This window comes from Dipodomys spectabilis, unplaced genomic scaffold (assembly GCF_019054845.1).
Source record: "Dipodomys spectabilis isolate Male_0828 unplaced genomic scaffold, ASM1905484v1 ptg000519l, whole genome shotgun sequence".
Taxonomy (NCBI): domain Eukaryota; kingdom Metazoa; phylum Chordata; class Mammalia; order Rodentia; family Heteromyidae; genus Dipodomys; species Dipodomys spectabilis.
The window spans coordinates 757,744-771,727 of record NW_024871196.1 but is presented as its reverse complement, the minus strand read 5'-3'; the positions used below and the strand labels follow the sequence as shown (position 1 = coordinate 771,727).

The following is a 13,984-nucleotide window of genomic DNA, read 5'->3' as shown; positions in this document are numbered from 1 at the left end:
GTATTTTAAAGACGTGCTTCCCAGGATGGTGCTATTGGGGAACAGTGGAACCTTTGAGAGGTGGAACTTTGTAGGTGGTTCTTAGGTCATTGGGGACATGAGGATTATGGAACCCTGGTCCTTCCCCCCCCTCCCCCCCCAGATTATGGCCACCAGTTGAGTAGCTTTGCTCTATTGCATGACTTTCTCACCATTGCCATCCAGCACCAACATCAGATATCCAAAAGCAGTGAATTTGCCTGATTATAGACTGAAACCTTTAAAGCCATGAGCCACAATAACTGTCTTATAAGTTAATTATCTTAGTTATTTTGTTGCAGTAATGAAAAGCTAGTAAGTCTTTGAAGTATGAAGTCACTTAAAGAGCACCACAGTGGGTGACAGTGGGATGATGGGAAGAGAAAATTTCTCTCTTCTCCAAAAATCTTTTATAGATAGTTTGGGAATTAGAGACTAATTTGAGTTAATCTTAGATTATCAATAGTTTCATACTGTTTATTCATACTTGCTTAGGAGGGAGCTGGTATTACTTGAATGGTTTTGGGAAATGCCTTGATTAGGCAGGAGGATAAGTGCTTTACATACTGATAAAAAGAGGGGAAAAGCAGCAAATCAAAGTGAGAATATCTCAGATTCTAATATTAGTGTATGTGTATTTTGGCTAGTGGTATTGCTAGCACACAGTTTTCTTCTGTTCCTTTAGTTGTATATTTTAGGTTTTCTTTCCCTCCCTTTTGATTTGTATCTAGTGCTTTGTTAAAGATAAATATTTCTCTCTTTTTTATTGCCGGTCCTGGGGCTTGAACTCAGGGCCTGGGTGCTGTCCCTGAGCTGCTTTTGTTCAAGGATAACACTCTACCACTTGAACCACAGCACTAGTTCTGGCTTTTTCTGTTTATGTGGTACTGAGGAATTGAACTCAGGACCTCATGAATGTGAGGCAAAAACTCTACCACTGAGCCACCTTCCTATCCCCAAATATTCTCTTAGGAGGTGAAGTAAATGTGTCTCCAGGGCAAGAGAGTTCATATATGTGTGTAGGTCACTATTTATGTTCTAAGTTTTCTTTCCTTTTCCCTTTTTCTCTCATTTGCCCTCCTCATTCCCTCCCCCTTTTTATCTTTTTTTTTTTTTTTTTTGAGATAGGGAGCCCATGAATTCTCAGTCTGAGTTTCTCAGCATTTTGAGTAGCATATGTCACCACATCAGGTAGGTTTTCTTTTCTATGTTCATTGTTTTTACTAGTAGGAGAGGCTATAGTCTTTAGCCTTTGCCGGATCAACTATTACCCTTGTCCAGGCTTGTGCATTTTAATACTCTCCAGCTTAAAACCTGACACATTTGTGTCTTTTCTCTGGTGGAAGTTACGGAGAAGGTGGAATCAGTAAAAAATGGTAGTATGATGTTCTGGGATTGTTTTGTGGAAGAAATTTGCCTTTCACTTATAATTTTATATAATCAGCCATAAAGTAACCTCATCAATTCTCAGTGAGTCCTGAGATACCTTTTGAAAAGTCCTTTAATCATAGTTGGTGATAGGTTGAAGAGTTACCTATATAGTTAATTTTTTTGGGGGGGGGAGGTCCGGTCATGGGGCCTGAACTCTGGGCCTGGGCGCTGTCCCTCAGCTCTTCAGCTCAAGGCTAGCGCTCTACCACTTGAGCCACAGTGCCATTTGTGGCTTTTTTCTTTCTTTTTTGCTTATGTGGTGCTGAGGAATCGAACCCAGGGCCTCATGAGTGCAAGGCAAGCACTCTACCACTGAGCCACCTTCCCAGCCCATAGTTGATTTTTTTTAACTTTTTGGTGGTGCTTGATTTTGATTTTTTTTGTTGTTGTTGTTGGTTGTGGGGCTTGAACTCTGGGCTTGGGCTCTGTCCCTGCCCTCTTCAGCTCAAGGCAAGTGCACTATCACTTAAGCCATAGTGTCACTTCCGGGTTTCTAGTGATTTATTGGAGATAAGAGTCTCACAGACTTTCCTGCCTGGGCTGCCTTTGAACCATGATCCTCAGATCTCAGCCTCCTGAGTAGCTAGGATTACAGACCTGAGCCACTGATGCCCGGCTTGAATTTGAATTCTTAACATCACCAGAATTATAGGTGTGATCCACTGGTACTCAGCACCTAAATAATTCAGATACTTTGTATCGGAAAAAAGTACTGGTACTACTGGTACTACTCTTCCCCCCCCCCCCCCCCCCCCCCTTGGCTGTGGGACCTGAACTCTCAGCTTGGGCGCTGTCCCTCAGCTCTCCAGCGCCAGGCTAGCACTCTACCACTTGAGCTACAGCGCCACTTCCAGCTTTTGAGTGGTTTATTGGAGATAAAAATCTCAAGGACTTCCTTGCCCAGCTGGCTTTGAACTGAGATTCTCAGATCTCAGCCCGAGTAGTTAGTTAGGATTACAGGCGTGAGCCACCAGCTCCTGGCCTTGTTTTGTGTTTTTAAGGTGGATATATGGTTCAACTTCCCCTCAACATTATAATGCTTTTATTTCTGCCTTCCTAGTGTTGGGGTTATAAGTATGTAACACCATACCTAGAATGGGAATTTCTTGATTCTAGTAAAATCTTTTCTGATATATTTAGCCTAGTCCTAGATACGAGTTTTGCTTCCAAAAGATAAAACTTTTTTTTCAGATAGATACCTTCCTTGCATTGTGTTCAAATCTATTTTGATCCTGATGAAAACAAAGGTGAGAGTGAGATACAGGCAAACTAGAAAAAAGTGTGTGTAGAAGAAACTGATGCTAGATTGTTTATAAACCCTCATGTTAGCGGCATCTGCCAGACCCTTTTCTTTTCCTGACTGAGTGTAGCTCCTAGCTCACTGTCCTGCTTGCAAACACTATCTCTTTTATTCTAGGCAATTTGAATAACTATGAATGTCATTTCCATAATTTGTTTTCTTGCCATTTCACAGCCTTTTCCTCCTCTTCCTCCTCCTCTTCCTCCTCTTCTTCCTCCTCTTCTTCCTCTTCCTCCTCCTTCTCCTCCTCTTTTTTCTTCCTCCTTCTTCCTCCTCCTTCTCCTCCTCTTTTTTCTTCCTCCTTCTTCCTCTTCCTTCTCCTTTTTTTGGGGGGGTAGGTGGGGTCCTGGTGGTTAATGGAGATAAGAGTTTCACAGACTTTTGTGCCCTGGCTGGCTTTGAACCCTGATCCTCAGATTTCAGCCTTCTCAGCAGCTAGGATTACAGGCGTGAGCCCATAATACCTGGCTTCACAGTCAGTTTTTTTTTTTTTTTTAAATCAGTCTCCTTGTAACCAGCTCCTTAATGTCGTCACAATCTGATTAATATTTCAATCTTTTCCTCTTCCTTCCCTTTTTTCTTTCCCCTCCCCTTTCTTCTCTGTTTCTCCTTTCTCTTTTTCCCTCCCTTTTATCATTCCCTTCTTCCCTCCTCAACTGGTCTTGAAGACAGTATCCTGCTTTCTTTTCTTTTTTTTGCCAGTCCTGGAGCTTGAAGTCAGGGCCTGTGTGCTGTCCCTGAGCCTCTTTGTGCTCAGGGCTAGGTAATGCTCTACCACTTGAACCGCAGTGCCACTTCCAGCTTTTTCTGAGTAGTTTATTGGAGATAAGAGTCTCACAGACTTTTCTGCCCAGACTGGCTACGAATCAAACTGATCCTCTTAGCTCAACCTCCTAAGTAGGAATGAGCCACTGGCACCTGTCTAGAAGTCTTTCTTGACTCTAAACTCCCCAAATTCCTCAGGAATTTGACTCTTACCTTCAAAATGTGTGAATTCTGCCAGTTTTCACTACCTCTATATCCTTTTATCTCTTGCTAGGTAATTATAGCTGCCTTCTAACACGTTTTCCTGCTTCTGTCCTTGTCCTTCTCTGTGTCTGTTATTAATACAGTGCTCAAAATACAAATATATTGGTCAGTCATGGGGCTTGAACTCAAGGCCTGGGCCTTGTTCCTGAGCTTTTTCATTCAAGGCTAGTGCTCTGCCAATTTGAGCCACAGTGCTGCTCTGGTTTTCTGGTGGTTAATTGGAGATAAGAGTCTCATAGACTTTCCTGACTGGGCTGGCTTCAAACCATGATCATCAGATCTAAGCCTCCTGAGTAGCTAGGATTATAGGCATGAGCCACTGGCACGTGGCTAAAATGATTTTATTGAAAACAGTCAAGTGACAAGAGATTTTGTACCACACATAATTTAAGAAATTACATGAGTCGGTAAGATTAGAATGTCTGGAATGGTTCCTTGTCTTCCTCTTTCTTCTCATCAACCCTTTTCTTTCTTACCCTTTGCACAGAAACTCACATATTTCTGAGGAAGTTGGAAAGAAAAAGCTGAGTTAGTTTCTATTCCAGAGAGTTGCATTGGAAGGCTGGACCCATCTTTTGAAATAGAGGTTTGTTACTTTTCTTTTTTTTTTTTGGTTCCGTTCGTGGGCCTGAACTCTGGGCCTGGACGCTGTCCCTCAGCTCTTCAGCTCAAGGCTAGCACTCTACCACTTGAGCCACAGTGCCACTTCCGGGTTTTTTCTTTTTGCTTATTCAAACCCAGGGCCTCAGGCATGCAAGGCAAGCGCTCTACCACTGAGCCACCTTCCCAGCCCAAAGGTTTGTTATTTTCCTAAGACCAGTAACCTCCTTTAGCAGTGCTTTTCGTCAGTTCCTGCCACATTTATGTCACTTTCTGTACCTATCCTTTCTGTTTTCTGTATTCCCAGATAAAACTTACTTCTTTACATTAGTGTTTTATACTTTCAACACTCTTTTCAGATATCTGGAAAAACAACTATGGTTCCTATGTAGGTTGAATCTATAGTTTTCCTAATTAAGTTTCCAACAGAGTGGTACTGAACATAATAGAAAGGGAAATTGATACAAATAGGTAAAGAAGAAATCATATGTGAAATTATAGGGGAAATGAAAGATGTTTTTATTAGAAACCCTGAATGGTACTTGTCATAAGCCAGTAATGCTAATGAGTTCTAGAGGAGTTACACTGTCTTGCATATAAAGAATCTTTGAGATTATTTGGTTAGAAACCATTTTTTTTTCTCTGAAGGTAAATATTTTATAATTTTCAGGTTTTTTAACATTCCTTTTCAGAAGGCAGTCATCATATATGGGGTCAACAATTATATCATAATTTAATAAGTAACTTCCTATTCTGAAATATATCAGAATATGCTTGATTCTTCAAAGTTTTCTTAGGTTTATGTTGTCCAAAATGGTGCCCACTAGCCAAATGTCACTACCAATTCCTTATATGGCTTGTCTGAACTCAGTTGTTCTAGCTGTAAAATATACATGGGAGTTTGAATCATTGGTACCAAAACAACAGAAAGAACTACAATAGAAGGAACGTAGAATATCTCCTTACTAATTTAAAAATAGTAATTGTATCTTGTCTGATAATATTTGGAATAGGCTGGGTTAAATAAATTTAATTTCATCTGTTCCTTCTTACTTTATCTTAGTGTGGGTAGTAGAAAAATTTAAAATATATATCTGGCTGGCATTGTATTTCTCTTGGACAGTATTACCATAAGCAAAATTTTCTCTTTTTCTTTAACATGTTTGGAGTTATTTTAGTTAATGATCTATTTATTATATACACTAAAATTATTTCAGTATTACATATTTTAAGATAATTTGTTTGAAGTGGGTGTCTTTTATGTTTTTATCTTTTCTAGTATTACCTCTTAAACCTTGAGCTTTCTTTAAGGCATTTGATTCTTGCCATACACTGCCCATGGTACTACATAAGCATAACTTGTTCATATTGAAAGGGTTTTGAAGAGGGCATTTAAAATTAAAAGCATCAAAGTTGATCTTTGTTGTGTTTACTTTGTTAATATTGTATGTTTTTACAAGCCACTATAAACATGGAATAAGTGCCTCATGCCTGTAATCCTAGCTACTCTGGATGGATGGAGGCTGAGACCTGAGGACTATGGTTCAAAGCCTGCCTGGTCAGGAAGTCTGTGAGACTCTTAGGTCTAATTAACCAGGGAAAAAAGCTGGTAGGGGAGCTATGACTCAAATGGAAGATTGCTGGCCTTGAGCACAAAAGCTCAGGGACTGTCCCAGCCCTGAGTTCAAACCCCAAGACCAGCACTGAAAAAAATTTAAGAGATAGGTATATTGATTTTACAAAAAGAAAATGAATTGAAAATTTTGCTTATAAAGAAAATATTATCTGCATATCTATAATTTCAGAACTCAGAAGGCTGAGGCAGGAATGTATGAGTTTATACTAGCTGGAATACATAGTGAGGCCATAGAGCATAAAAAAGAAAAAGCAAAAAACCCTAGTAAACAAATAGACAAAAAAAAATCTGCCTTGATTCAGTCTATTGTCACACATTTCATAAATTTTTATAAACTTGGACTATAACAGCCATTACCAGTCTTCACCTGTTAGGATTTACATTTGAAAGGTTCTAAGTTTGTATGCTTTTATTTAGATACGTATTTCTTTCTTGAGACAAAGTCTCCCCCATTTACCTCTGCTGGCCTTGAACTCAGCCACTTGAGAACTAGGATTACAGCTGTGCATTCCTATACTCAGCTTTATGTTAATTAAACTGTTTTGGGAAAAATACTTTAAAAAAGAATTTATGTGGGGTTCATTTAGGGCTAAGCCTTAAACTGTATTTAAAACCAGTTGGCATGTTGCTGAAATTTGATCTGGGTAGGTTTTTTGTTTTTGGTCTTTGTTTTGTGGGTAGTTATTAAGTGAGAAACTTATAGTTTGATGATTTGTTTATTGTGCGGCTGCAAATGGAACCCAGGGCCTCATACATGTTGGGGAAATGCTAGCCCTGCACTAGGAGTTGAATGTTAAGCATATTTCTAGGAAATAAATGACAGGAAAATATCTTTTCCATATAAATTTTGGAATAAGCTAACCTACTATCTAAAACCCTTTCTGGATATTTCTAGGAAATTGCATTATACCTATGTAGATCAGTTTGGGGAGTATTGATATCTTTACTATGTTATGTCTTCCAGTCAGTAAGACTAACCTCTTTAGTTGAAATCTGTTGATTCTTCCATCAGTATTTTGTAATTTTTAGTATTACAGATCTTACATACTTTATTAGAAATATACCTAAGTATTTCTTTTTTTTTGAGCCATGATAAATAGCACTATATTTTAAAACTTGTTTTAAACAGGTTTATTGTTAGTATATAGAAATATGATTTTTATGTATTGATATTGCATTTGTGACTTCATTGAACTTATTTTAGAGGATTTTGGGGGTAGATCTTCTTTTCAAGATTGGTGAGAAAAGTCATGCTTTGCTTTGTACTTGAACCTAAGTTCAGTTAAATGACACTGTTTTTAATCATTTAATCATACTACTTTAATCATTTCTTTCCCAAGTTGAAGGAATTGCTCCCTTCCCATTTTTTTCAATACTGGGGTTTGTGAATGTTCCATGGATATTTAGAAAGAATGTGTGTGAGCCAGGAGCAGATGGCTCACGCCTATAATCCTAGCTACTCAGGAGGCTAAGATCTGAGGATTGTGGTTCAGGAAAGTCCCTGAGATTCATATCTCCAATAAACCACCAGAAAACTGGAAGTGGCGCTGTGGCTGTAGTGGTAGAGCACTAGCCTTGTGCTGAAGAGCTGAAGGAGACAGTTGCCAGGCCCAGAGTTCAAGCCCCACTACTGACAAAAAAAAAAAAAAAAAAAGTATGATCTATTCATGTTTTACTCTGTAATCTTACTAGGAAAAAATTCATCTTTCCTTGTGCAATTCTGCTGGTTCCTGCCTCTTCTCTGTTTGGTTCTTGTTTCTTATTGGTTTGTATAGTATCATTGATAAGTTTTTCTTATTTTATCCCTTTAAAATCTGTACCTCTTAGAATTCTTGGTCCATATCTTTATGTCTTAGTTGACATCTTCTATAGTTCTAAACAGGATATATTCTTTATTATAAATAGTCACTGATTTTTTTGTTGTTGTTGTTGGCAGTGTACTTTTACTTATACTAGTGGCAAGTAGAACTTGAAATACTGAGTATGTTTGAGTTATTTTTCTAAAAGCCATACACTGAATATGATTTTCTGGGTAACCTTGGTTTGAATTAGTTGGATTTTTTCTTCCTGCTAGTGATTAAATTCAGAACTTTACACCTGTTGGACAAATGCTACTAGTTAGCTACATCTCTACCTCTGAACTAGAAATTTTATGTTAAGCATGTTGCTGGGAAGTAAATGATAGGAAAATCTGTGTCCCAAGGTATTTTAAGGTATTTCATAGGACACAAGATGAACACTTCTGCAGTGGTTTTGTTGGTATAAAACAATGCATACCATAATGGGAAAGTATAACTGGAATTCAGAAAAGGAGCAATCAGAATCTGGACAGGATTAATTTGTGTAGTTTCGTAGAAAGGTAATGAATGAATGATAGCTGGAATAGAAATGGAAATTGAAGTAAATCATAGGAACACTATACAAGGAGAACAGTGGATCAAAATGAGCATGTTATGCCTTTTGAGGAAGGTAGAGAATAAGGTTCCTTAGGCACTGAGAGAGAATTTAAATTTGTGCAGGTGGCTGTAGCCAGTTCAAAGGTTCTTAGAAGAGTAACTTGAAGAATGTTTTTTAAGGCAGTGGTATCACCCTTGTGTTTATTAGATATGCAAAATTTCAGGCCCCAAGCAAATTACTCAATTTGTATGTATCATCAGGTTTGACAAGCTTTGTTTGGAAAGGAATTACTGTTCTGTATGTAAATTTCTAGAGCAGAAAGATTATAGTAAATAGGTTCTATATTAGTAATCAAATTAAAATCAAGACAAAGGACATATAAATGATACTTCTTAAATAAAATCTGGGGCCAGGTATGTTAAATCCTAGGTGGAGATCATGAGATCTCAGTTTGAGGCTGTTATCTCAGTTATATACTCTGGAGGCTATAAGTAGGCTTGGGCAAAAAGGGAAACCCTATCTGAAAAATAACCTAAAGCAAAAAGGACTGGGGGCATAGTTGACATCATAGAATATTTGCCTAACTAGAACAAAGTCTTGAACTCCATTATCACAAGGGGGGGTGGGCACTGGTGGCCCACACCTGTAATCTTAGCTGCTATTCGGGAGGCTCAGATATGAGGATCCAGGTTCAAAGCCAGACTGTAAAAAGTGGTGCTGTGGCTCCAGTGGTAGAATGCTAGCTTTGAGCACTGGAACAACATCCAGGCCCTGAATTCAACAAGGAACAGGGGAGTATATAAAGGGGAGGGAGGGAGATGAGAGAGGAAGAGAGGGAGGATTTAGGGAATGGAAAATGGATTAGACTGGTAAACTAAAGATTATGGTCAGATTTTGGTACTGGGCAACTGAAAACTGGGTGGGCCATTGACAGGAAATCAAAAGCCTGGGTAGCATAAAAAGCTATGATGATTCTTTATTCCCAGGCTACTAAAACTTTTTGTTACAGAAAATTAGCATTATAATAACAGTGGAGAAAATTTTGAAAAAGAAATGAAAGGGGAAAACACAATCCTTTTATAGTTCCAAAATCCTAAAGTAAACAGCCTTGCATTATTTTGCATGTTATTTTGATTTCTTAATGCTTGAACTTGTTTTTAGATTGTTGTTAGTTTAAAGCCAATTTATTATTTAAATATTATAACATTTATTTAAATATTTTTCATGTTTCTTTGTAAAATTTTGTTTTTAAAGGAAATTTTTCCATTGAAAAAAACCTTGTCACTCAGATTTTAAATATACAAATTAAAAATGAAATTTATTTGAGTACTTATATTTTAGATGAATAAAGATTAAGCTATTTTGTTTTAATAGGGTTGAGTGAGAATGTAATTGGTGCAGCTTTGTTTTTGTTTTTGTTTTTTGGCTGTGGGGCTTGAACTCTGGACCTGGGCACTGTATCTGAGCTCTTCAGCTCAAGGTGAGCATTCCACCACTTGAGCCACAGCGCCACTTCCAGATTTTTGGTGGTTAATTGGAGATAAGAGTCTCATGGACTTTGCTGCCCAGGCTGGCTTTGAACCTCGATCCTCAGATCTCAGCCTCCTGAGTAGCTAGGATTATTAGGTGTGAGCCACCAACACCCGGCATATACTTTTTCTTCTATTAATTTTACTTAGCATAACATTAGAGTCGTAGGGGCTGGGAAGGTGGCTCAGTGGTAGAGCGCTTGCCTTGCATGCCTGAGGCCCTGGGTTCGATTCTCCAGCACCACATAAGCAAAAAGAAAAAAGCCGGAAGTGGCACTGTGGCTCAAGTGGTAGAGTGCTAGCCTTGAGCTGAAGAGCTGAGGGACAGTGCCCAGGCCCCACAACTGGACCCAAACAACAACAACAACAACAACAACAACAACAAAATTAGAGTTGTACTATGCTTTCAGAAATATAAAATATATAAGATATATGATATAAAATAAACTTATAAGCATCATGTTTATAGGCATCAGTTAATATACTGTTAAACTGTGATATCAAGGCAATCTGGTTATGGTATTACACTCTATTTATTGCCTGGATTGATAGTTGATCTTCTTGTTTTCTTTCCTCATGATGATTGTGTATCTTATCTCTTTTAAAGCTCCATAGTCAACTAGTTTGAAGATGTCTGCCTGCTGGGTAAGGAAACCTTACCATTTGATAGTTAGGTTTCTTTCCTTCCCTTTCCCTAACCCCACTCTCTTTCTCTTCTGGATATTATTATACATGTCATACAAATGTACCTTTTGTGTCTTTCTGGCACAGTGGACACAGTGATACTCCAAAAATATTGTAAGACAAATATTTGCTCAGTTATATTAGACCCTATGACTTTTTACCAGAATGGTTTATGTGTAAAATTACTTTTTTTTTGGTGCAGTATTGGTGATTGATGGCCTCGAGTGCCATCTCTTGCCTTTTTAGTTTAAGGTTGGTGCTCTGTCTCTTAGGCCACACCTCCACTTCTGTTTTTGGTTTTGCTTTTTGGTTTTTCTCAGTCCTGAGGCTTGAACTCAGAGCCTGGGCACCATCCCAAGCTTCTTTTGCTCAAGGCTAGCATTCTACCACTTGAGCCACAGCGCCACTTCCAGCCTTTTTTGTTAATGTGATTCTGAGGAATCGAACCTAGGGCTTCATGCATGCTAGGCAAGCATTCTACCACTAAGGCACATTCCCAGCTCCTATGTGTAAAATTACTTTTAAACTAATTTATTGGTCAGTATAGCAATATTAAGCTTTTTCTAATGTGTGTGTGTGTCTGCGTGCGCGCGTGTGTACTTGCAGTCCTGGGTCTTGAACTCAGAACCTGGGCACTGTCCCTGAGTCTCTCTGTGCTCAAGGTTAGCACTCTACCACTTGAGTCACAACACCATTTCTGGCTTTTTCTGAGTAATTTGTTGGAGATAAGAGTCTCATGGACTGTTCTGTGAGGCTGGCTTTGAACCATGGTCCTCAGATCTCAGCTTCATGAGTAGCTAGGATTACAGGCATGAGCTACTGGTGCTCACCTTGATAGTTTTTTTTCACATACATAAATGCTTGTAGAGTACAGCAAGTCTGTGAATGCTCCTAGTGCAGATGTTTACACTGATTTAACCCAGATTTCAACTGTACTCATTGTATTAACTGCATTCTAAACTGCTAGGCAAGGTTAAAGCAGCCAGGCAGCATTTCTTGTGCTTTAATTATTAACTTAAGCTAAATTTCTAGACATGTGTTTTTATAAATTTCTAGACATGTTGTTTTTCTAATGGATTGAGCCAATTTATGATGCCATCAGCATTGTATAAACACTTTAATTTTAATAGATCTTTTTAAAACTAGCTATTACTATTTTAAAATGTTTTACATAATTTGGAGAATAACAGGGTTTTGTTTGAAAGTTTGACAAGTTGCTATCACGTTTTAGTTTCTTGTATAGAGAGCAAGAAGGTAGAGGTATGTGTGTATGTGTGTGACACCTTCTTTTAGTACTGGGGTTTGAAGTTAAGGTCTCAGCTCTTTCTTACCATTGGAGCCACACTGCTGGCATATACACTGACTACTTAGTAAGCAGGCTTCTGTGCTCTACATTAATGTGTTGAATCAGAACCTGTTTAAAAATTAAGATTTCTTATTAGCCTAATGAAAGAGTCTCCTTGAAGAAAATCCATTAAGAGTACCAATATTCTCTTTAGAACAGGGGAGTTTTTTTGTCTTTTGTCTTAGAACTGAACAGAATAATATGCTACCTTTATCCTGCAGTTTGACAGATCCTGCTTAAATTTGTCTCTGTGTTCTTGGAACAGTTTAAAAAGTAACTTAAGTTATTTGCTAAGATAGTAATAAGGTAATGTATTTTGAGAGGAAGTTTTTCTTTTTTTAATATTTTTGTTTGACATGCATTTGTATCTTTTCATATGTACATCTTAAATTCTTACCTTTGTTTTCAGTTTTAAATAATTTGCCAATTTCATACTTAAATTTTTATTTATTTTGCAACCATCCATATATTATAGTCTTAGTTTGAAAGGTTACGTGCTGTGAAATGCTTTCTACCATGACCTACTTGTAATGAGAATCACTTAAAACGTTTTATATAGCAAAGTTTCTTGGCTAATAAGCCTGCCTTCTAACTCTGCTAGGTGTAGGAACACTGCCTTCAAGGCACTAGTGTATAGGAGAGTAGAGTGACAAGATTATCATTTATAGCATAAGACAATTGTGAAATAATATAACTGATTATGTACTTAGGAGTTATGTGTATGTTGAGAGAATGGAAAGAATGTATTGGTCAGTAATTTGTTTTCAGGACTTGTTCTGTCTGTAGCTTGGTAACACTTGATAATTTTGTTTCCCTAAACACCATTTTTGTCTGGAACAGGAAATGTATCTCTGTGATAGAGCATGTGCATACCACACATGAGATGCTGGGTTCTGTCTCTACCACCAAAAATCCCACATCATTTTAGCAGATCTTCAAAATACAGAACACAGTGATAGAATGGAATGATGGTAAGAGATGAATCAAAAGGCCATGTTATAAATAACCAGATATGCCAGGGAAGCGATGAAGATAAATAAAATAATCGGATTTACATTTTTACTCTGCTTTTTTTTTTTTTTTTTTTCCTGTCACTCATGGGGCCTGAACTCTGGGCCTGGTACTATCCCTCAGCTCTTCAGCTCAAGGCTAGTGCTCTACCACTTGAGCCACAGGTGCCACTTTGGCTTTTTCTGCTTATGTGGTGCTTGAGGCATCGTACCCAGAGCCTCATGCATGCAAGGCAAGCACCTTCCCAGGCCTTTACTCTGCTTCTCAAAGAGTAAAGATTCAATGAAGAGGATATGTCAGAACTCTTCATTGCAAATGACAAAAAGCTTGATCTAATTAGCTTAAAGGAAAACAATATTTGGGGGGAGAGGGGTCATATCAATCAGAAAGCCCAGACAGTGTCATTCATTCCTGAACTTTTAAAATACTAAATATATCTGACTATGAAAATTTATGTTTCATCAGCCTTCACATCTCTTCAGAACACTATATATTTTCCTCTAAGTGATCAGTATGCCTAGTGTGTTAAATAGTTTAGCCAGCAGTGAATGTTCTAGAGCCTCTGGGAGTCACATTAGAAGTCATACTTGAGCCTTCCAGAATAGTCGTTAAACTCTTTAAATTTGTCCAAATTGTTCATTCTCCATTGTTACTGTCCTGATTTCAATTTTCTACAAGATCTGTAAAGAAAGTGAAAAGGAAGTATGTTGTTTTATTTAAACAGCTGCATACTATTTCCTCCCTGTCTTACTCTTCATCTATAATACTTGAATACTATGTCTTTTGAGAAATTTTACATCTTTACCTCATAGATTGTTAACTAATGAAGGTTGACTCATAGTGATGGTAGGAAATTAGTGGCAGCATGGCATAGATACATTTCAGCACTAGTATATTTTTAAATCTGGAAGAAAATGAAATTTGCCTGTGTAAATAGAATGAAGGTCACTGAGCATGTATAGGAAATTTGTTAATTATTAACATCTCCCCCCCCCCCCCCCAAA

General features: G+C 37.9%; 1 protein-coding gene across 8 annotated transcripts in view; it reads left to right on the top strand.

The window, feature by feature from the left end:
* The window catches only part of Cnot4 (CCR4-NOT transcription complex subunit 4), a 104,703-nt gene that overhangs the window by 9,741 nt on the left and 80,978 nt on the right, over positions 1-13,984 (top strand). The window contains exon 2 of one of the 8 annotated variants that reach the window (XM_042670095.1): positions 4,266-4,364. The exons of the other annotated variants lie outside the window; for them this stretch is intronic. The gene's annotated coding sequence lies outside the window, so the exon portion shown is untranslated. The remainder of the gene's footprint in view (positions 1-4,265; positions 4,365-13,984) is intronic. 8 annotated transcript variants of the gene reach the window in all.